A 25,895-nucleotide genomic window follows, 5' to 3' on the forward strand; every position below is an offset into this window, starting at 1 on the left:
AAACTGTTCTTTAACTTCTTTCCGTCCCAACGTCAATGGATACAAGCAATCCTTCTGGATCAAGTGATGAGCTTCTTGCACTTCTTCTAATTCAGGCCACTGCACTTGGTGTTCACAATGTAGACCTCCTCAAATTGGGAGAATCAAAAAGCAGATCTTCCCTACATTGGGAGAATCAAAGTGTAGATCAGGTGACCACTTAGAAGAATACATTCAGTTTGTAAGGCTGACTCTAAGCTTTTTGTTGTCTGCCACTTTAATTCGCCATCTCTGTCGTACTCTGACACACCCCTGCTCTGTTCTAGTGACACCTTACGTAAGCTTAAAGAACAGCAACCCATCTTCCATCTGGTATTTACAGCCGCCTGATCTCAACAACCTTAGGTGCCTTGATGTTTTGTTTGTATCAGATCTGGCCAATTCTGCCATAGTTCATCCATTTGGAATATTGGCTCAGTCTTGCTCTTCCCAATGCAATGGTCCACCTTGTTTAGTATTCCTTACAGCTCTGTATATTGCAGCTCTAACATTCTTTTCTTTGTAATTTCAAAGTTCAAAATAAATTCTGTTATCAGAGACCGAGTAGCTGTACATACAACCCTGAAATTTATTTTTCTGTGGGCATACTCAGCAAATCAATAGAATAGTGACTATAACAGGATCAATTAAAGATCAACCAGAAGGTAGCATACTGTGCAAATGCAAATATAAATAAATAGCAAGAAATAACAAGAACATGAAATAACAAGATAAGGAGTCCTTAAAGTAAGATCATTGGTTGTGGGAACTCTCAATGGATGGCAAGTGAGCGTAGTTGTCTCTTTTTGTTCAAGAGCCTGATGGATGAGTAGTAGTAATTGTTTCTGAACCAGGTGGTACGAGTCCAGAGCCTCTTGTACCTCCTATCTGATGCAGCAGCGAGAAAAAATCATGACCTGGGTTGCGAGAAACTCTGATGATAGATGTTACTTTCCAATGATGGCGTTTTATGTAGATGTGCTCAATGGTTGGGAGGCTTTTATCTGTGATGTACTGGGCTGAATCCATCACCTTTTGTAGGATTTTCCATTCCAAGTCATTGGTGTTCCCATACCATGCCATGATGCAGTTAGTCAATTCACTCTCCACTACACATCTATTGAAGTTTGTCAGGGTTTTTGATAACACACCAAATCTTTGCACACTCCTAATGAAGTAGAGGCACTGCTGTGCTTTGTTCGTGATTGCATTTATATGCTGGGTCCTCTGAAATAGTAGCACCCATGGATTTAAAGTTGCTAACACTCTCTACCTCTGTTCCTCCAATTAGAACTGGCTCACGACCCTCTGTTTGTCCTCTCTTGAAGTCTACAATGAATTCTTTGGTTTTGCTGACATTGAGTGAGAGGTTGTTGTTATGACACCACTCAGCCAACTTTTCAGTCTCCTCCTGTGTGCTGATAAATCTCTACCTTGGATACAGACTGCAACAAACTTCTCTCCCTAACTGCCCTTATTTCAAAGCTTGTTAGCTTCTTTACTTTTATTTTTTTAATCTGGAGAGAATATTGAAAAGAATGACAGAAAAGTGGGGACTATGTGGGAGGGAAATGTTACAATGATCTTAGGGTAGGTAAAATGGTCTGCAAAATATTGTGCACTGAAGGGCAGGTACCGTACTGTATATTCTATGGTGTAGTTCAAACTTCAAAGTTCGAAGTAAAATTTATTATCAGAGTACATACATGTCACCACGTGCAATCCTGAGATTCTTTTTCTGCGGGCATATTTAGCAAATCTATAGAACCGTAACTGTAAGCAGGATCAATGGGCGACAAACTGTGCAAAAGCAGTGAGAAATAAATTGTAATAAATAACGCGCATGAAATAACAAAACAAAGAGTCCCTAAAGTGAGACGGTCAGTTGTGGGAATGCCAGAAATAAAATAAGTGTAGATATCCTCTTTTGTTTGAGGCCTGATGGTGGAGGGATAGTAACTGTTCTTGAACCTGGTGGTGCAAGTCCTGAGGCACCCGTACCTTCTCCATGATGGCATTGCATTGCATGGGTTGTGAGGATCTTTGATGATGGATGCTGGTTTCCTACAGCAATATTTCATGCAGATGTGCTTAATGATTGGGAGGGTTTCACCCATGATATACTGTGCCGAATTCACTACCTTTTGTAGGGTTTGCCAATCAAAGGCATTGGAGTTCCCATACCTGGATGTACTGCAGCCAGTCAGCACACTTTCCACCACACATCTATAGAAGCTTGCCAAGGTTTTTGATTATATCCCACTGTGGTAAACTATGTGTATACCTTTCTGGACACGCCCCTCTGCTGACTGCTCCTGTGGTTCCTCCCACAGACCCCTGTATAAAGGCAATTGGAGGCACTGCTCCTCCCTCAGTCTCCGAGAAGTCATAGTCACATTTGCAGCTAATAAAAGCCTAACGTTTGCCTCCTGTCTCCGAGAGTTATTGATGGTGCATCACCCACACACAGTCATGGGTGTAAAGCGAGTAGAGAAGGGGGCTATGTACATATCCTTGCCATGTTTCTGTGCTGATGGAGATTGTGGAGGAGATGTTTCTGCCAATCTGAACTGACTGGGATCTACAAATGAGCAAGTCCAGGATCCAGTTGCAGAAGGGCGCATTGAGGCCCAGGACTTGGAGTTTACTGCTTAGTTTTGAGGGGATGATAGTATTAAATACTGAGCTTTAATCGATAAAAAGCATCCTGATGGATGCATCTTTGCGTCCAGATGTTCTATGTAATATAGACAGAGTTTGCTTAATTTCTTTTCATAGGGCAACCTTCCCATTCCATGGAATCAAACTAGAGAATTATTTTTGGTCTCCTTCTCTCATGCAAGATATATTGCTTAAAAATGTGCTGTCTTGAGGTGCCTTTTAGCTAAGTTGCCTGAAGTTTGCCATAGAAAGCTGTTGCAGATCGATCAGCTGAACTGGCTTCTGAGATTCATTTCTGAACTTCCCGTGGCCAGATCCTGCTTCTGTTGTGTATTATTTTTATCTTTAAGGGAATGATATAGTGTAACTTAGTCACCATCATAAATCTATGTTGCATTTGTATTTGACAACTACTTCCTTCATTCAATTCAAATTCTCATAGTGCTACCTTGCAGAATCTCTGCCAATTCCACAGAGTGCATAAATATAATTGCATCCTGTTAGAATCATACTATTAGGAAAGTAGAGCCTAATGCTAATGGTAGCATTGTGGTTAGCATGACTACTACAACTCTGGGCATCAGAATTCAGAGCTCAATCCTGGTGTCCTCTGTAAGGAATTTGTATGCTTTCACCGTGACCATGTGGGTTTCCTTTGGTTGTTGCAGTTTGCTTCCACAGTCCAAAGACATACCTGTTAGTAGGTTAATTGCTCATTGTTAATTGCCCTGTGATAAGGCCGGGGTTAAATCAGGGGTTGATGGCAGCACAGCTCAAAAGGCCGGGAATGTCTATTCTGAGCAGTATCTCTAAATAGGTAAATATAGGATTACTCATCCGTGGATTTTAGTGAGCAGAAACCATTCATCTATGCATGCATAGCTTTCTATGATGTGTTCCCTTGTGAAAGCAAATTATACAGGGGTGAAATGCTTAGGGCATGTGGAACATTTGTTGGTCATATCAGGTGAACTATGAGGGTTCACTAACATCACCCTAATGCATGTCATTAGCATATTTCCATAACAATCTGATTTTTTATTCCTTTACATGAGTCAATAAAGGAACCAACTAGAACAACATTCATGATTTCAAAGTGTGCCTTAGTAGCCAAGGTAATGTTTGGAAGAATGGATGCCGAAATAAGACTGTAGAAGGAAGAGATATAACGTTGTTTCCCTTTATGGAGCTGTTCCTGTTTGTCCAGGAAATGCTTTCTTACCAGTATCAGATCATTCAGGTTATCCTTACAGGCAAGATTCCATTTAGTGCATGGAAAGAAGAGGGCAGAACAAGGTCCGTTTCCCACAGTACTGTGTCTAATCTTTGTTAGTAATGTGATGTGTGATGTTGGAGGAAGCAGAGGGAAGACATACATATTTTCTTCAAGAAGTTACCAGTCTAAAAGGTTCAAATGAAAATTGTACTTCACATTGTTGAACATCGGCAAGAGCAAAGTTTCCCAACTTGGGTCCAGGGACCCCTCAGTTAATGATAAGGGTCCATGGCATAAAAAAAGTTGGGAACCCTGAGCTAGAAAGATATGGCTTTTAGCTATAAATAAGTTGGAAAATTCCATCAATAAATTGGAATACTTCTGTCGGTGTATCAGTAATTAGCAGATGCTGCATACTTTAACTGAAGAGTATAATTGATGTAAGTTACTTCCAAAGATGGATTAGTAATGTTGGACTGAATAAGAGCACTAACCTTTTTAATTCTGCACATGAAATAGTTTTTTTTTTCGTAAATGTGAGCATGAGCTGATAATAACATGTGGAACCGCCAATTCTATAGCATAAGATTTAAATCAGAGTGACATAAAAAGAAAAATCAGTGACTGCATCAGGCTAATAATTACATATATTTGGGAGAAATCTATAGAGCTGTCAAAGTATCACTTTGTGTAATGTGTTTAATTTCAGGGTGAGGGGGAGACATTTATCTTGTAACTGTTACTAAAATTTGCTTATGTAGTAGCAAATTTGAGAAGACAATTTTGCCTAACTTCAATAAATCTTGCTTCTATTTATCCAATTACTGACATCCTTTTCATGGTTGTTGCTGTTATACCATACCAGCCTATTTTTTTCTATTTCTGGATGGTACGTTTGGCAGACACCCTGCTGTCCTGTTCCACAGCTGTCTGTGCTGTGAATCACGATCTGTCTTCCAGGGTGAAGCTTGTCACTGCGACCAACTTCAGTGACAAAAGTAGTGTTATCACTAGTTATCACCCTATCCATGTTTCATCAGACCTAAAGCACTTCATTTCAATTAAATGCTTGGAAGTGGTTTCACATTTGCAAACATTTCGAATCACTCAGGAAATATCATTTTTTTTAAAGTCAAGAAAAAGTAAAAGTATTTTGAAGGGTAAAAACAATCACACTCAAAGCAATAGAAAATTAAAACATTAAAATTAATTCAATTACATGAAATAAATATCTTTGCTTACTATTTTGCATCCCTAAATTTACCAGCAGATTTGTCCAGTCTGATGACATCTCATCACGACTACATACAATTTGTTTCAATTTTCTATGCAGCTTCCACAAGGATCATGCGACACCACACAGATCACTCTGACAATGAGCAAATTCATTACCTAAGTGATTAATTGGCACGATTAGTAATCTAGTTACATTTATGCACTAACATGTTCTGTCAACAAAGGAGATGTACTAGACTAATCGTTGGGATGAGAGGGCTGGTATTCTTTGGTGTTTATAGGTATGATGGGTGATGTTATTTAACTATGTAAGATCCTGAAGAACAGGATATTCGAATGTTTTCATTCATGGGACAGTCTCAAACAAGGGAAGATAACTACAAGAGAAAGTGCCTGTAATTTAAAACCAAGTTATGTAGAAACATCTCACAGAGCATGGTGAAACTTGGGAATTCTCTACCCCAGCAGTTACTAATAGCTGTATGATTAGCAATATTCAACACGGGGGTAGATTAATACATGATAGATCAAGAAATAAAAAGGTATGGCAAAATTGCACAGAAATAGAACTAAATCAAGCACAAGTCAGCCATATTAAATGTTGAAAGGCCTAATGCCTACTTCTGCTTCTATTTTCATGTATTTCACTGTTGTAATCACAGGAAATCCCAAAGAACATTATATTGAATGAAACATGCTGGGACTGTTGAGAAACATAGTGCATTCTCTGAGCTTTATGTTGTGGAATAAGGCAGACTTTAGAATTATTCAAGTTCTCAGATTGAAGCAGGCAACAGAGATATTGCTGGACCTGAGCAATTGAGTGAAGGGTTGAAAAATTAGATCACATCAAATGTGGTCCGATCTAATACTAAATCGTCAAATTGTCAACTTCTGTAGATAGGTGGTGGAGAGTATATTGACTAATTCCATCATAGCCTAGGATGGAAGCACCAATGCCCTTCTGCAAAAAAGCCTAGAAAATGTTGTACATCCCAGTTCAGCATGAATAAAATCCTCCTCACCATTGTGCATTTCTACATGAAGCACTGACATGACACAGGAAAGCGGCATAAATCATCAAGGACCTTCTCCATCCAGACCATGCTCTCTTCTTGCTGCTCCCAACAGGAAAAAGGTACAAGAGCCTCAGGTCCCACAGCACCAGGTTCAGGAACAATTATTATCGCTGAATCATAACGCTCTTGAATCAGAGGGAATCACTTCACTCAACATCACTTGCCCCATCACTGAACTGCTTCCACAAACTATGGACTCAGTTTCAAGGACAGTTTATCTCATGCTCTTAATATTTATTGCTGATTTATTTCTGCTTTACTTCATTTTATTATCTTTCTTTTTGTATCTGCATAGTTCTTGTTTGCACATTGATTGTTTGCCTTGTTAAGTGCGGTCTTTCATTGATTCTATTGTGTTTCATGTGTTTACTGTAATTACCATAAGAAAATGAATTTCAGGTTGCATACATTATATGTACTTTGATAATAAATATATTTTGAACTTTGAACTCTCAACCCCATCCTCCTGCCTTCTTTCCCGAACCTTTTGAAACTTGACTAATCAAGAACCTATGAACCTCTACTTTAAATGTCCACGACCATCTGTGGCAATGAATTCCACAGATTCACTACCCTCTGGTAAAAGATGTTCCTCCTCATCTCTGTTCTGAATGGACATCCCTCTATTCTGAAGCTGTGTACTCTAATCCTAGACTCAACCACTAAAGAAACATCCTCCCCCACATCAACTCAATATAGACCTTTCAATATTCTATAGGTTTCAATGAGATTCCCCCCCCCCCCCCCCATCCCTCATCATTCTTCTAATTTCCATCAAGTACAGGCCCAGAGCCACCTAATGTTGCTGATATGTTAACCCTTTCATTTCTGGAATATAACTCTTGTGAATCTCTTCTGGACCCTCTTCAACGCTAGCATCTTTTTAGAGGTAAGTGGCTCAAAACTGATCATAATACTCAGTGCAGACTGACCAATGCCTTATATAGCCTCAGCATCACAGCCCTTATGTCCTAGTCCCCTCAGAATGAATGCTAACATTGCATTTGCCTTCCATATCACTGGCTCAAGCTATAAGTTAACCTTCAGGGAATTCTGCACAATGACTTTCAAGACCTTTTGCACCTCTGATTCTTCAATTTTCTCCTCATTTAGAAAGTAGTCTATGCCTGTATTCTTTCTACAAAAATCCATTTATGTGATTGTGTTTGAAGTCACTGGAGAGACACTGACATTGTGGACATCAACATTTTCATACATCAGGACAAGCAGACATTCTTGTGGAGAAACTTGTGTTAGGAGTCCACAAACTCAAAAAAGTAAATAACACTTTCATACCCTTAAGGTCAAAAGGTGATTCAGCATAGTTTCAATAGTTACAATGACATCTTTTACTTCAATACTTTGGTTTGACAATGCTTTCTTGGAGTTGCATATTTACAGTGGGCAATGCCCCTGAACATTCAAATACCTTTGTTAATTGCAGGCGCTTACTTACAATGATGCAAATTACTTAAACCATATTTGCCTAGATTTCTACAGGGCAATTAACACAACCGCATTGTCTTAATAGTTGGCTAATTCATAAGTGAACTTCTCATGGTCACCATTTTGGAAATTATATCTCTCAATCTGTGAGCCAGCTTAACTTCAATGCACAATAAGAGCTGAAGACTGGTTCTTACTTGAATTACTACCATACTCATATAACTCCAGAATACTCCATAACATGCATAACCATACATTTCTGGACACTATATTTCATCTGCTATTTCTTTGCCCATTCTCCCAAACTGTTGATGTCTTCTGCATACTCCCTGCTTCCTCAATACTACCTCCCTCTCCATCTATCTTTGTATCATTTGCAAAGTAGACCTTAAAGTCATCAATTCTATCATCCAAATCATTGAAATGAAACCTCGGTTTTCTTGGGCTGCGCACATCTATGGAATACACACTCCTGTCCCACCAAATTTGTGAAATGGGTATGGCTCGCCAACCCCAAGCCCCAGTTTGTGTGGATGCTGTGTAATTTTCTACCTTGTTACAACTCAGTGCCAAGAAATAACAGACAACACACTGCATAAGATTAAAGGAATTATATTTATGAATCTTAACTAGAGGGTTAATAAAGAAAAGAAAGAATAAAAGCAACAAGAGCCCATTATAACTAAACAGTCAAACGTACACAAGTTGGAGCTGAACTCTTCCAAAAGTCATAGTCAGCGATGCTCATTGAACCTTCACTTGCTCCTTTGAATCACAGTCTGCCAGTAGGCTGAACTCTATGACCAGTTGTCTCCAGCATCTTCTCTCTTCATCTCCTGCCAAACGAAACTCCAACTCACACTACTGTCTGGCAAGCAAAAAACCCACTCCCCTGATTGGATAGCTCACATTCCAAAGCACCTGTTATCTCTAAATATAACCCAAAACACTGCTTCTACAGAAAGATCATTACATTAGCAGTGAAACCTTTACCAGGGTGTTATAGATGTATAATGTGAAAACAAGAGGCCCTAACACAGACCCCTGCAGAACCCCATTAGTGAGCTACAGCCAACCAGAAAAGACTTGCTTTTTTCCACTCTTTTCCTCCTGGTAGTCAGTTAATTTTCTATCCATGCTAGTATCCTTCCTGTAACAATGTGGGCTCTGATCTTGTTAAGCAGCCTTCTTCTGTGGCTCCTGAAAATCCAAGTTACAACATCTACTGACTCAACATCCTGTCTGTCTATCCTGACTGTTATTTCCTTAAAGAATTCCAATAAAATTTCCCCTCAGGCAACCATGCTGACTTTGGACAATTTTAGCATGTGCCTCCAAGTACCAGTACCACAAAACCTTACCCTTAGTAATGGACTGCAACATCTTCCCAACCATTGGGGTCAAGTTAACTAACCAATAATTTCCATTATTCTGCCTCCCTCTGTTCCTTCTTTTATATGTCTTTTCTTTTGCTTTTGACCTCCCTTGTTGTTCATGCTTGCCTCATTCTCCCTTTAGAGTACCTCTTCATCTTTAGGATGTATCTATCCTGCACCTTCCGAATTGTCTTCAGAAACTCCAGCCATTGCTGTTTTACCATCATTCCAGATAATGTCCCCGTCAAAACAGATTTGACCAGCTCCTCTTTAACACCTCCATGGTTACCTTTACTCCACTGTAATACTGACACAGCTGACCTTATCTTTTGATCACTGTCTACTCAGGGTTCTTTTACCTTAAGCTCCTTAATCAAATTTAGTTCATTCCACAACATACAATCCAGCACAGCTTTTCCATTGTAGTCTCAGCCATGTTGCTTTAAAAAGTCATCTCATTGACATTCTACAAATCCCATCTCTTGGGATTCAGCATCAAACTGATTTTCCCAATCTGACTGCATATTGAAAACCTCCATGCCTATTGTAACATTACCCTTTTCCCATGCCTTTTCGATCTCTCATTATCATTTTTATCCCACATCCTGGCTGCTGTTCTGAGATATGTATGTAGCTCCCTTCTTGGTCGTTTTACTCTCGCATTTTCTTAACTCCACCCGCAAGGATTCGACTTCTTTCAATCCTATGTTGCCTGTTTCTATGGAATGATTTGATTTTTTTTACCAAAGAGACCCTCTCTACCTAACTGCCAGTCCTTTTGATATAAGGTGTACACTTGGATGTTACTCTCTCAACTATGATCTTCAGTCGGTCACGACTCAGTAATGTCTCCATAATATATTACCTATCAATCTCTAACTGCACTACAAGATCATTGACCTTATTCTGTGCATTCAAATGTCACACCTTCAGTTCTTTATTCTAGATTTTCCCTCATATTACACTTCATCTTATCCTACTGAATGCTATTTTGCCTGTCCTTCCTCACAGTTTCATTACATACCACAACTAATTGTATACCAGCTCCCTCCTCAGCCCTATCACTCCAGTTCCATTTTCTTGCCACCCTCCCCAACAGTTCTAGCAAACTTGCCCGCAAGTATATTAGCCCCCTTGGGTTCAGGTGTAACCCATTCTCTTTCCTCAGAAGATGATCCAATGATCCAGAAATCGGAAACTCTACCCCCTGCACCAATTCCTCAACCATGCATTTATCTGCCAAATTATCCCATCTGAACCTTCACTGGCACATGGCACAGGTAGCAATCCAGAGATTACTACCCTGGAGATTCTGCTTTGGAGCTTTCTACCTAACTCTATATTCTTTCATTAGGACCTCCCCCCATTTCCTATCTATATTGTTGGTACAAATATATACCACTGTTGTAACCGATAATTAATTAAAATAACTAAAATAACTGTGTCCGGAACACACATGCTCTTATGACTCAAGCATTATTTTTCTTTTGCTTGTGCACAATGAGAACTGCATGGAGCTCTTTCACCTATGCTGTTCTGAAATCTGAACAGAAAACAACTATTTTTATACAGAATTGGTTTATCATTTACTGACATTGACTATTGTAAATTGAATATGCTTGAATTCCTTACTCACAAGATAAATCACTATCAAAACGTCAAGCGAACAACTGATGATATTTTGAAGTTCATAAAGACAATTATGCCTTAGTTCTTGGGTATGTATCACATCCTTCCATTTATCTTAGCTTGTCTGTCTTTGGCAGGCCCTATTGTGTAAAGGGACTATGTTTTAGGAAGACCTTTCTGGAAAAGTCTCACTACAGAGGCCTCACTCGTCTCCCTTGAGTACTCTCTGCCTCTGTCCCCAATGCCTATCTCACCTGTAGTAAGCTGAGGTATCTCCTACAGTCTTAATTCAAAGTTTTCACTTGACGACAAATGCCCAGGCTATGCCTTCCAGATGTTGTCTTTAACCCCTTCTTTACCATGACTTCCACACCATGATTTCTGGTGGCTCACCTTCACCCTTTTGAAAGTTGTGGACCCAATCTGGACCCTAACACCTGGGAAGAGAAGTAACATCTGAGAGTCTCTTTCGCATATCCACAGAATCTCCTGTGGGCACCTCTCACCACGGAATCCCTATCACTATTCCTCTTCTTCCTGCTTCCTTCCAAGCCCCAGAGTCTGACTCAGTGCCAGAGACCCCCTGGTCACTATGGCTTCTCCTTGGTAGGTTGTCACCCCAAATGCTACCCAATGCAGTATACTTGTTACCAAGGCAATATAGTCATCATTATTGGTTTGCATTTTCATTATTTCATTATTGATTAGGCCAAACATTATTTTGCTTCTTTGTTTACAGGCTTAATACCATAAATCCATTTTCACTTAATAGCTACAATCTATATTAGATTATCTATCAAAGATTAACATCTTTCAGCAAAACAATTATTCTTCTATTCTAATTTTAAATGTTTGCTGAATAAGTAATGAACTGAAATGCAAATACCCAAGCAGCAATAATGAGCTCATTTGAAATTCTGTTTACAATTATTTTGTCTCAACTAAGATTGTCAGTCAGTTTGTACATTCCTCATACTGTGTGCTGTGTTAATTTAGTCCCAGTCTAGGGGCTTCTTAAGTCTTGATTCCAACAAAAGAATTCCACAGCATCATGTTTAATCCTGAACGGAATTCATGTCACAAAAGGAAGAAAAAAGTGTAATTGATGGCTAGATGCAAGACCTTAAGGATCATTTTGTCTAAGGAAGTCCTATGTGAATCAACCCCACAATCCATATCATCTTCAATATCAACTGCAACTTATGTACATTTATATAGCATTGTAAACTTTCTCAAGTCACCACAGAGAAATGTTATTACATGCACTATGACATAAAAAGAAATACCAAAACAATTATCTAAACTTTAAGGTTGATTTTAAGAAGTTCCTTCAAAAATGACAGGTTGAGATATAGAAATTTTCAAAGAAGGAATTCCACTGCTTCCTGCTACGTTCATTTCCTTCGGTCTGACTTTGTACAATTTATTTGTTGCATGCAGACATAATGTATCTGCCCTTTCGAGATGACTGGCTACATTTAAGTAGAATTATAGATGCAACAATTTCTAACATCATGGAATGGGCATGCAGCCAGTGAATCAGTGGCACAATGATTGCTACATCTGTATTATTTTAATGAAGTCACAGCTCCAGGGTAGGTAATGCAAGGACAGGATCTTCCCTGTCCCTTCATGATCTTTGGATATTCCAAATGACATTGGCAATGTGAACAAGTTATGCAAGGTATATTATTTCAGATGCAAACAAATCCCAAGGACCTTGGACCTGTCAGCAAGAACTGGGTAAAGAGAATTCTATTCCAGTGGCATTCTGCTGGAGAAATGCTTATGCTTTGATGCCTGTTTAGACAGTTTTGCAAATTGGAGGTTGTGATTAAGTAGAGTCAGTTGTCTCCATCATACATGGACAGGGAAATGGTGTTCATGATTCTGAATAACACTGTGATGGGTAAAAATAACACTCTAGGAATAAACATTACCAGGGACATGGAGACTCGATAATTGGAAGTACAACATGCTAAGAAAATGCACTCTATTTGAATGCCAAGAAGTCAAGTGCAAGATGAAATGATTAACCATGTTAAGCATTGTGGAAAGATTAAAATAGATAGGGAGAGATCATTCACAGCAACTATCTTTGAAAATTTACACCAAGGATCATAAGAAACTGAAAGATCTAAAGGTTGTTAAGTCACCTGGACCAGATGCTGTACACCCAGGGTGGAGACTGAAGAGATTGTGGAGATATTAGTAATGATCTTTCAGAAATCATTAGTTTTTGGAATGGTTGAAGAAGACTGGAAAATTGCAAATGTCCCTCCAAGAAGAGAGAGAGGCAGAAGATAGGAACCTATAGACTGGTTAGTCTGACCTCAGTGGTTGGGAAGACGTTAGAGTTGATTATTAAGAATGAGATCTCAGAGTACTTGTAAGTGCATGATAAAATAGGTCATAGTCAGCATGGTTTCCTCAGGGGAGAATCTTGCCTGACAAATCTCTTGGAATTCCATGAAGAAATAACAAGCAGTACTGTATCTTAGAAAGGATGTGCTGAAAGTGGCGAAGGTTCAAAGGAGGTTTGCAAAAATGATTCCAAGATTCACTGGCCTGTCATGTGAAGAGCGTTTGATGCCTCTGGGCCTGTGTTCACTGGAATTTAGAAGAATAAGAGGTGACCTTATTGAAACCTATCGAATGGTGAAAGACCTTGATGGAGTGGATGCGTGGAGGATGTTTCCTATGATACAAGAGTCCAAGACCAGAGGTCACAGCTTCAGAACATGGGGGGGGGGGGTGTTATCATTTTAGAAGGGAGATGAGGAGGAATTTCTCTAGCCAGAGAGTGGTGAATCTCTGGTAGCTATGGAGGCCAAGTCTTTATGTCTCTTTAAGGCAGAATTTGATAGATTCTTGATTAATCAGGGCATGAAGGGACACAGGGAAAAGGCAGGAAGGAGAAGCCATGATGAAAGAGCAGAGTAGACTAGATGGCCAAATTGCCTAATTCTGCCACTATGTCTTATGTTCTTATAAAACTAACTGAAGCAATTAATTTTCAATTAACTGAAGCAGTCTTAGTCCAGCATCTTAATAAAAAATAGGTTTAAAGAATTCAAGCTGTAAGGGAGCTGAGTATACATTGAGAAGTATCAATTAGTTCTAGGGACCATAGTATGAAATGCAATTTGGAGGTAGGGATTTGATGGAGAGAATGGAGGGATTCAGAGCAACATTCAGAGAATATGGAAGAGGTTAATAGATGCAGTTCTGAAAGGGAAAACAATGACGTCAAGACTACATGAGTTATTTACAAAGCATACACTGAGGCAGGGAAAGATAATCAAATAAAGAAGGTCGAGGTTGGATCCCTGCTGCATTAGTTGTTCCAGAAATTCTACACTATTTACTAATGTTTCTACTGTCTTCACAATGATCATAAATGGCTAATGGGCAGCAAGGAGTTTAAAAAGATATGTCTTATTCAAATTCCTGTTTCCATTATTACCAAATGATGTTAGCTCAATGAATGTAGAGTGACCTAACTGAACAAACACAAAATTAATGGGAGCTCATTTATCTTTGTTTGGATGAAACATTAGTAAGATATGTATTACATAGGAATGATTCATCTTTGTCTGAATGATTATTAAAAGACATTCATTAATACCATTGTGACAGCGTTTTAAAATATATTTAGTGTTTGAATTACTTTAGAACCAATTATTTTTCCACTGTGCTTTGACTGCCACTAGCTGCATGTGAAGTTTGGCTGTTCTAGTGCATGTAGATCTATTTTTATTGATGAGACGAGGCATTACTGGTAAGGTCAGCATTTATTGATGAATACTAATTACCTTTGAGAGGTTGGTTATGAGGCACTTTCTCGAAACATTATAAAATATGTGATTAAGGCACAATCTTGCATCAGAGCTGGATAGAGTTCTATAATTGTGTTACAGCGCTGATGAAGGAGTAATGAATAGTTCTAAGTCAGGATGGTTTATGACTTGGAGAGGAGCTTGCCATCTGCCCTTTTTCTTTCCAAATGGAACAAATTCTGTTGAAGATAACTTGATGAGTTTCTTCAGTACAATTTCCAGAGCTTTATGTTTTTTTTTAATTAAAATGCTTCAATATTCTGAGCTGACAGCCTGTTTTACAGGTGAGCTAATTTCTGATCACATAAATCTTGGAATTATATATATTTTAAGTATTTTCTTTATAGACATTTTTTTGGTTCCCACTTGGATAAATGTAAGTTCTTGGAGAGTTGCAAGTATAACAACAACTTTATTTTGATAGGATTTTGTATGATCTGTGAGTTTTTACCAGGATCATGTAAGCCTCAAAGATTCATAAAATCATTAACATTTCTAACAAGTTTAAAATAATGAAATGAAGCACAGGACATTCTTAAAGTTTTTTTTAGAAGATCAGTCCACATCATTTTGCAAGATTCTACTGATCTGCTACCCGTCGCAACTCCCAGTCTCTTGTCAGTTCAGAGTTTTGTGCTCTTGTGAATTGGATAATAACTTCAGCCAAAGCCACTCTCTTCATTATTAGAAGAGGAATTTCATTCTGTGATGTTGCAGGTTCATGGATATTTGCACAGGTATTCCACTTGGTCCCTTTCTTCTATATCCCATTCTTTGCACCATAAGGAAAAAGTCTTGGCTGGAGATACCCCTTATTGACTTCCTAAGAACAAGAGTATGATATGTCTAGATTGTGAACCAGTTCTCTGAACTTTTGGATTCCTGGGGATTTAGGGTGATCAATTCTTCCTGCATACCACTAAAGGAAGCACAACATACTAATTAATCAGAATGGATCAGAATTAATTTCCAAGTAGTATCAGTGTATGCATGAAAACCAACCTATTCTGCTTGAAATTATATACAAAAAAAGTGAGCTGGCAATCAAAGGTGATTACTTTCTAGTGAATGCTCAGCTGATGAGTAAAACTAATTGAATGAACAAGTGGAGATTTTAATAAATAGTATGTTAATAAACAGAACTAATCAAATCAATCTCAAGGGCATATTTTGCACTTAGCCATTTGTACAAAAAAGGTAGTTGTCAGCAAAGGAGAAGAGCAACATCATTAAAGAATGTGAAAATTAATCTTTCATGTTATTATCCCAGCACCAAACAAAAAAGTACATTAGACTGACCCACTGAATGCATGCAGGATGTCGATTCCTTGTAACCAAAGTGTATCACTTAGGCTGCTAGGAATTCACATAATTATCAATAACATTTAAAAATTGAAAGTTTACCACAGAGCAACGAGCATTGTGATTAGATTCATAATTCAAATACTGCATTAGTACACAGTGGATATAATTCAGAACAGACAAATGCCTCACATTTAATATGGGGATAAGGACCCAGAATGGGGTGCTTGCAGTGAAAATGACACTTGCCTGGACAAATTGATTTTGGCTGTAAAGACTTAGAATCAGAATCAGAATCAGGTTTATTATCACCGGCATGTGACGTGAAATGTGTTAACTTAGCAGCAGCAGTTCAATGCAATACATAAACTAGCAGAGAGAAAAAAGAATTATTATTATTATAATAATAATGCATACAATTAAAATATAATAATAGATAAACAAGTAAATCAATTACATATATTTATTACGTACAAATATTGGTATTGGTATTTAATGGTTTATTATTGACACATGCCAAGATACAGTGAAAAGTTTGTCTGGCATAATAAAGACAGATTAAGAAAAAAAGTCTAGCCTTATTTGTCACATGTACATTGAAACATGGAAACATACAGTAAAATGTGTTGTTTTGCGTCATCGACCAGTGCAGTCTACAGATGTGCTAGATCTACAGATGGGAGGTAGCCCACATGTGTCACCATGCTTCTAGAGCTAACATAGTTTGCCCAAAATTTACTAATCTGTATGTCTTTGGAATGCGAGCAGAAACGAGAGCATCTGGAGGAAACACACGTCGTCACGGGGAAGACATACAAACAGCTTACTGACAGTGGGAGAATTCAACCCCAGTCACTGATGCTTCAAAGTGATGCATTGTGGACAAATCAAAGGTATAAGATGATTGCATAGCAAGACACTGAGGGTGCAGTTGTCTTTCTTCTGCCTAGTGGTTCTCAAGCCTGAGCTGACAGCCTACCTTACTGATGAGCTAGTTTCCGGTCAAATAAATCTTGCAGTTTTTCATTTCAAGAACTTTGTTTTTGTACAGATATTTTAGTTCCCACTTGGATCAATGTAATATCTTGGAGAGCTACCAAGTCTTGCTACAAGCTTACTTTGATTGGATTTTTGTATGACTGAGACCTTCTTCCAAGGTCACTTTTATCAGAAAAATTCATACAGTTGAAGAGGATGAAGCTCTCCAACCCTTCACTCATTTTATGAGGCCCTGGGGAGAAGAGAGGCAGGAGACTATCCTTCATCCTGTCTCCTTGAGCACCTGTTTGTTGAAAGAAACCAGGGCAGAGGTAACGGACAAGTTTTTCACTTATATCTTCCTTGTACTTATGTGTCCTGTAGATGGTTCAGAGATTATAATACTGGTGTCTGGAAAATCCCAATTACTAACTCCAGCCCATGGCTGCAGAGCCATTAAGTCTGCAACTACTTTTGACCTTCCCATCTTTACGGTTCATTCAAGAAATCCAGAACCGTTTAATTTTAAGAATAACTTCACACATGCCATGACATCTTCCACCAGGTATTGAGGATATCCTATCAATTCATCACAGAAGGCACTGACTTTAACTACATAAAAAAAGAGTATTGAACTCACATACTATAGTGGCATGGTGACACATTTGGTAGAACCGTTGTCCCATAGAATCCAACATCAGACCTGATCTCCGTTGCAGTCTGTGTGGAGTCTCTATGCCCTCCCTGTGACCATGTTGTTTTCTGTTGCGTGCTCTGGATTCAAAAGTTCAAAGGTTCATTTATTATCAAAGTATACAACTCTGAAATTCTTCTCTAGGTAGCCACCTGCATCCTAACAGTGTGTTGGCAGATCAAGTGGCCATTGTAAATTACTTCTTTCTGACTGTTCGTTGCAAAAAGACTTGCCCCCCTCCCCCAGTTGCAATAGCCAGAGTAGCAATACATTTGAAAAAAAAAATAACTTTTCAGTTGAGAGTTTGTCTTCTTTTTTTCAGTTGCAGCACCAGTGGATTGGAGCCAGCAGTTTTGAAATATAATCATTTTATGGTTTGTTTGTCTCCAGATGCAGCTGAGGAGAGGAGCTAGCAGCTTTTGGCTAAGTGCCACTGAATATGCTGATAAAAAGAGGACAGAATCAAGTAGATCTGTCACTGGGAGAATGGGCCAGTGTAGGAGTGGAGGGTCAAGTAAGGTTTTATTTTCTTAATAATCTGGGACCTTTCACGGTGTAGATAAAATGGCAGCCTGGCAGTGGACTCCTCCTCCTGTGAGATGTAAACACCAGGGAACATCATGGTCTTTGTGATGACTTTATCTGTGGGTCAGACTGGGTAAAGGAACTGGAGCTGGGGTTAGATGTGCACAGGTTACTGTGTGATTCTGAGAATTTTAGTGAGATGCCCACACCTCAGGTGTATGCTACAGATAGATGGGTGTCCACCAGGAGATATGGAAATATGGAAAGGGAGAATGAGCTTGATAATATCAGTTCACCAGGAGCCAGTATGCATCTAATGAACTAAACAGTCTCCTTCTGTCTCCGAATAACAGAATTAGTTTGTCAGCATACACCAGTGTTATGATCCGTCCCCTCTAGGAATGTGTCACGAAACAGAGCACTTTGGATTTTGACATCATCTGTGCTAAGTACTGCAGTATTTAACAGAGTGGCCACTAAAAGCCCAAGTTTGGTTGCACACATTTATTTGGGGTGCATACTAAAACATCATCCACACATCTAAAAATCTAACACTCCTCAGTATGAATTCAGGGACTAGGACTGGCAAGGCTCTTATGAATGATGTCAACAGTTTCATACTGTATCGTTGCTCTGTGATGATAGTCGGAAATCCCATTCTCTAACCTTAATAATGCTCTCTGAGTGGCAATGGGTTAGTGAATACAGACTCAAACTCAAACAATGACATGATGGGAGTCTTCTTAAAAATTTATTAAGGCGTGGTTTCACCACCAAGTATAAGCTGATCTAGAGTCTCAGATGCTCACCCTGCTGAATAAGTGAACATCTTATGTATAACACTACAGTCCATTCTAAAGTGGAATCAGCATTAACCTCTTGGAAATGATGGACAAGATCATAGAAAATTTGTTCTCCAGTCTTGTGAAAACACTGGTTACCTTGTAGAGAGAGAGAAAATCACTCTCTTGTGCGAACCAAAATCAGGTTTAGAAAAGGAGGAAATCTCTAGATTTCTATAAATCTCTATATATAGTGTGATTGGCTAGGAAGGAGTATAGAAACCTCACCCCAGTAGAAGCTCCACCTAACAAAATACACACAATGAAAATTTATCATGATCAATTATATATTTCACCTGAGAGACAATCAGAATATCTCAATGCAACATATCCAAACAGGTACTGACTGACAAATGATAGGTTATGCCATTGCACAGTTGTGAGGTGATAAAGATGTCCACATTACCTGTGCCATGACAGGTACAGATGATTTTTGTACTGATTACCACTTAATTCACCGTGGGAGCTCCATCAGCTTACTCGAGAACAGCACAACAGAAATGGCACAATACATCATCATTTCCCAATGCCCTGCACAGTCTTTGGTAGCTTGAGGAAAAGAGTGCTTCAAAGTCAGTTCTTAAACTCAGCAGTAAGTTTATTGTCAGAAGTGCAACAACTATGCACTCCTTGCTGTTTAATTCAGAGATATGGACTATACACTATATGCAGGGATATCAAAATACTGGAAAGACATCACCGATGCAGTCTCCTTTCAATCCTTCAGATATATAGGATGAATCATTTACATCAACATTCTCTCTGAAGCCAACATCCCCAGTACCAATTTGTTCACATTCAAAAATGTCCACATCACAAGTAAACCACATAACTTGTATGCATGACACTAACTTGAGTTCCACAATGGCAAATCCAAACATAAGAATAAACTAGGTGCTACCAGGGTATTTTCAAAGCCTTCTTGGAAAAAAAAAATGAGACTGTAGAAATTCCTGGAGCAGGGTCATTCAGAGTACAGAAGGGATGTCTGCAAAAGCACTGAAAGCCTTGAATTATTTCAGTACAAAACCAGAACAGGGTTATATCTGTCAAAAGGTTGTGGAAGTGCAATATTAACTGTGACTTTCTTCCCATAGATGTGGCCTGAACTGCTGAGTATTTTCAACTTTTCTATTTTTACTTCAGATTTCCAGCATCTACTATTTTCTTTTGATTTTGACAGGGGTATATCAATTTTCCACATTATCCACACATCTCACTTCACCTGGCATCTCCTGACCCAACCCCGGTGAAATCTGCAGATCCCAATTACCTACATCAGCTACCAGAGAACACCCAGAACTCAAGTGGGAGTAAGTCATCTTCAATTCTGAGAGACTGTTTGAGAAAAAAAAAATCAGCATCCTTTCTTTAGTTAATCAAACATAGGTCATTCTACAGACTGCTACAGCAAGAGAGCATTATGAGTTGTCACCTATTGGCCTGCATGATCAATCTATGATCACATACCAGCTGGATGTTGTAGCAGTAACATCAGTTCCAGCTCCAGTGTAAGACAAAGTTCACGTGATGCTTTAACCAAAATGAATAGAGTAAATGACTGTCTCTCTCAGGGTGTAATCCAAACAAATTTATCTTTTTTTCCCTCTCGCTGATGGCTCTGGCTAGAAAGAAATTAAATTTAGATGGCTCTTTTTTTGATTAATGACCTTCCTGATGCCCCTTATGAAAATGTGAATAGCACAAAATGAAGCAGGTTGCAAATATCTCTAAAAGCAGCAATGCAGTCCTTGGTCTGATCTGAGATGTGATTGTATCTGCAGCAGATGGCAGGTTTCAGAGATTACTTCCTTCACAAAGTATAAAGGTCACACTCATTTTTCAAGTCAAGTCAAGTCAAGTCAAGTCACTTTTATTATCATTTCGACCATAACTGCTGACAGAACATAGTAAAAATGAGACAATGTTTTTCAGGACCATGGTGTTACATGACACAGTACAAAATCTAGACTGAACTATGTAAAAAAAACAACACAGAGAAAGCTACACTAGACTACAGACCTACACAGGACTACATAAAGTGCACAAAAACAGTGCAGGCATTACAATAAATAATAAACAGGACAATAGGGTAAGGTGTCAGTCCAGGCTTTGGGTATTGAGGAGTCTGATAGCTTGGGGGAAGAAACTGTTACATAGTCTGGCCGTGAGAGCCCAAATGCTTCGCAGCCTTTTCCCAGACGGCAGGAGGGAGAAGAGATTGTATGAGGGGTGTGTGTGGTCCTTCATAATGCTGTTTTCTTTGCGGATGCAACATGTAGTGTAAATGTCCGTGATGGCGGGAAGAGAGACCCCAATGATCTTCTCAGCTGACCTCACTTATCCGCTGCAGGGTCTTGCGATCCTGGATGGTGCCATTTCCGAACCAGGCAGTAATGCAGTTGCTCAGGACGCTCTCAATACAACCCCTGTAGAATGTGATGAGGATGGGGGTGAAGGGAGATGGACTTCCTTCAGCCTTCACAGAAAGTAAAGACGCTGCTGGGCTTTCTTTGCTATGGAGCTGGTTTTGAGGGACCAGGTGAGATTCTCTGTCAGGTGAACACTAAGAAATCTGGAGCTCTTTACAATTTCTACCGAGGAGCCATCAATGTTCAGCGGGGAGTGATGCACCATCAATAACTCATACTGAGACGTAAGGCGAGATATCGGCTTTTATTGACTGGAAGAAGGAACCAGGAGTGAGTGTCCATCATACTATGTCCTGGAGACTGAGGCCGAGTGTCAGGCCTCAGATCGCCTTTATACAGGGGCCTGTGGGAGGAGCCACAGGAGCAGTCAGCAGGGGGCGTGTCCAGACAGGCACATAGTTCATCACATTCACCCCCCCTTTGTTTGAAAGAGTACCCATGTGGCGAAGTTTCTTACAAGTCAAGTCTATCAGGTGGTCGAATCTGTCGCTGCGATCTACGTAGCACCGGCTGTGATTGCATGGATGCCGGCGACATTGGTGATTGCACAGGGGACGGAGGTTGCGTTTGTTCCTGCCCACTAGGCGCCGGTGATCCCTCACGCATGTGCGAGGCGCCTGGTATAAATGCGTACGAAATGCCCGGTATACAAGTGTCGTGAGGAGTCTGTGTAGGGCCTGGTGTGCGCGGTGTCAACTCTGGTGCAGGGTTCATAGTTACCGGAGAGCCTTCAGGGTAGTGGTCTGCTGCACCCGCGGGTGCCAGGTCGCGGATGGAGACCGTGTCCTCCCGCCCATCAGGTAAGACCACGTAAGCATACTGGTGGTTCGCATGTAGAAGGTGAACCCTCTCTACCAGCGGGGAGTATTTATTGCTCCTCACATGTTTCCGGAGCAGCACTGGCCCCGGGGACGTCAGCCAAACTGGTAGGGTGGTCCCAGTGACAGACTTCCTGGGAAAAGAGAATAGGCGTTCGTGAGGGGTGGCATTGGTGGACGTACATAACAGAGAGCGGATAGAGTGCAGTGCCTCAGGAAGGACCTCCTGCCATCGAGAGACCGGCAACCCTTTTGACTTAAGGGCTAAAAGTGTGGCCTTCCACACTGTGGCATTCTCCCGCTCCACCTGGCCATTACCCCGGGGATTATAACTCGTGGTCCGACTGGTAGCAATGCCCCTAGCTAGCAAGTACTGGTGCAGCTCCTCACTCATAAAGGAGGACCCTCTATTGCTGTGGATATAGCAGGGATACCCGAACAGAGTGAAGAGCTGGCGCAGGGCTTTCATGGCGGACGTGGCAGTGGTATCGGGGCAGGGGATGGCAAAGGGGAACCGTGAGTACTCGTCGATAACACTGAGAAAATAGACATTGCGGTCAGTGGAGGGAAGGGGGCCCTTAAAGTCAACACTCAGTTGTTCAAAAGGGCGGGTGGCCTTGACAAGTTGTGCCGTGTCAGGACGGTAGAAGTGCGGTTTGCATTCAGCGCAAATTTGGCAGTCCCTGGTCATCATCCTGATGTCCTCCAGGGAGTATGGCAAGTTCCGAGCTTTCACAAAATGGTAAAATCGGGTGACCCCCGGATGGCAAAGTTGTGCATGAAGGGTGTACAGCTGGTCGAGCTGTGAGCTAGCACATGTTCCCCGGGATAGGGCATCAGGGGGCTCATTGAGTCTGCCAGGCCGGTACAGGATATCATAGGTGTAGGTGGAGAGTTCTATTCTCCACCGCAAAATCTTATCATTTTTGATTTTGCCCTGCTGTTGGTTGCTGAACAGGAACGCAACCGAGCGCTGGTCGGTCAGCAAGGTGAACCTTTTGCCAGCAAGATAGTGCCTCCAGTGCCTAACAGCCTCCACTATGGCCTGGGCTTCTTTCTCCACCGCGGAGTGCCGAATTTCGGAGCCTTGGAGGGTGCGAGAAAAGAATGCTACTGGTATGCCTTCCTGATTGAGGGTAGCAGCCAGAGCAAAATCGGAGGCATCACACTCCACTTGGAAGGGAGCAGTCTCGTCCATGGCATGCATCGTAGCTTTGGCAATGTCCTCTTTAATGCAGCTGAAGGCCGCGCAGGCCTCAGCAGAGAGGGGAAACGAGGTAGACTTGACCAGGGGGCTTGCCTTGTCTGCATAATGGGGGACCCATTGGGCGTAATAGGAAAAAAAACCCAGGCACCGTCTGAGGGCCTTGAGAGTGGTGGGAAGAGGGAGTTCTAACAGGGGGCGCATACGTTCGGGATCAGGGCCAATAACCCCGTTTTCCACGACATACCCAAATATAGCAAGGCGGGTGGTTCCAAACAAACACTTGTCCCTGTTATAAGTAAGGTTCAGAGCTGCGGCCACTTGGAGAAATCATTGGAGGTTGGCGTCGTGATCTGGCCTGTCGTGACCACAGATGGTGATGTTATCCAGATAGGGAAATGTGGCCTGCAGTTGGTACTGGTCCACCATCCAGTCCATTTCCCTCTGGAAGACAGAGACACCATTCGTGACACCGAAAGGGACGCGCAGGAAGTGATAGAGCCTGCCGCCCGCCTCGAAGGCGGTGTAGGGGCGGTCCTCTGGGCAGATGGGGAGCTGGTGATAAGCGGATTTCAGATCTATTGTCGAGTACACCTTATACTGAGCAATCTGGTTGACCATATCCGCGATGCGGGGTAGGGGGTATGCGTCAAGCCGCGTAAACCTATTGATGGTTTGACTATAGTCCACCACCATCCTATTTTTCTGCCCAGTCCGAACAACAACCACCTGGGCCCTCCAAGGGCTTGAGCTTGGCTCAATGATCCCCTCCCTGAGCAGCCGCTGCACCTCCGACTGAATGAAGGCCCTGTCCCCCGCGCTGTACCTCCTGCTTTTAGTTGCCACAAGCTTACAGTCGGGGTCAGGTTGGCGAACAGCGGTGGGGGAGGGACCTTGAGAGTGGAGAGGCTGCAAGTGGTGTTGGTAGCGCAGCTGTCGGCCTGGTTCTGGATGGGATGTGTGTGCCCGTGTGTGTGTGTGGTCAGTAGCGGGGTATATGAAGAAGTCCCACAAAACTGAGGATTCCAGACAGTGAGTAGTGGGAGGGGCCCGTCGTATACCATAGTCACACTTTCGAGATGGCTCTGGAAGTCCAGCCCCAATAGCACAGGTGCACACAGATTAGGCATGACCAGCAGCTCAAAGTTCGGATATTCTGTGCCTTGCACCACCAAAGTCGCTACACAACCCGCCCGGATGTCTGCGGACTGCGACCCAGAGGCCAAATGGAACCTCCGACTGAGCGGCCACGTTGCAAGTCCGCAGCGTTGCACTGTGTCCGGGTGAATAAAACTCTCAGTGCTGCCCGTGTCAAACAGGCATCTAGTCTTGTGCCCCTCCACCCGGATGTCCATCATGGACCTTGCAAGCTGGTGTGGGGCGCTTTGGTCGAGAGTTACAGTGGCCAGAGTTGAATCGCCGTCTTGGTGCCCGGTAAGCATCGGAGGGTCGGGGGCGGGGCGTGATGACGTCGACAAAGATGGCCGCCCACATCCGGGCATGTAAGATGGCGGCCCCCACGTTTCACCCGCAGCGCTGCACTCTGCTCGTAGTTTAGACTTACAGACCTTGGCGAAGTGGCCCCGCTTTCCGCAGCTGGAGCAGGTCGCTTCTCGCGCTGGACAGCGTTGTCGAGAGTGTTTTTTATGGCCGCAGAAATAACAAAGCACGGGCTTCTGACGGGCCACAGCCATGGTCAGGGTCGGGGAGATCGTGGAATCGCGACTGGCAGCGGCGTTGACGAATTCGCTCCTGGGAGCCGGCGGTGGCGGGGTCTGAGGAGTCCACGGAACTGGCGGGGAATCGCGCGACTGGACAGCGTCGGCGTTATGCAGCGCAGCTTCTATAGCGTTGGCCGTCTCTATCGCCAAGCTTAAGGTAAGGTCGGCATTTTCCAGCAGTCGCTGGCGCACGTACACTGACCTCAGTCCCGTCACAAAGGCGTCTCGCACCAGCAGCTCCGCATGCTGTTCTGCCGTGAGCGTCTTGCAGTCGCAAGCTCGGACGAGTGTCTGTAGTGCTCGGAGAAACTCAGCGCACGATTCGCCAGGCCGCTGTTGCCGGGTAGCTAAACGATGTCTTGCGTAGACGGTGTTCACCGGCCGCAGGTACTGTCTTTTGAGGGCATCCAGTGCCCCATCGTAGGTCGGCAGGTCCCGGATAATGGAGTAAACTTTGGGGGTGACCCTCGAGAGTAGGATTCTGAGCATAACGGCGGGTTCAGTTGCTCGAACCTCCTCCAAGTACGATTGGAAGCATGCAAGCCAGTGTTCAAAAGCGAGAGCTGCGTCAGGGTCTTGAGGGTCCAAATCTAACCTTTCCGGACGTAAAACGGTTTCCATGTTTTAAAACTTCCAGTCAATAAAATTGATGCACCATCAATAACTCACTCTGAGACGTAAGGCGAGATATCGGCTTTTATTGACTGGAAGAAGGAACCAGGAGTGAGTGTCCATCATACTATGTCCTGGAGACTGAGGCCGAGCATCAGGCCTCAGATCGCCTTTATACAGGGGCCTGTGGGAGGAGCCACAGGAGCAGTCAGCAGGGGGCGTGTCCAGACAGTCTGTCACTCTGTGCCCTCCTGAAGTCAACAACCA

The sequence above is a fragment of the Hypanus sabinus genome, chromosome 20 (assembly GCF_030144855.1).
Source record: "Hypanus sabinus isolate sHypSab1 chromosome 20, sHypSab1.hap1, whole genome shotgun sequence".
Lineage (NCBI taxonomy): Eukaryota > Metazoa > Chordata > Chondrichthyes > Myliobatiformes > Dasyatidae > Hypanus > Hypanus sabinus.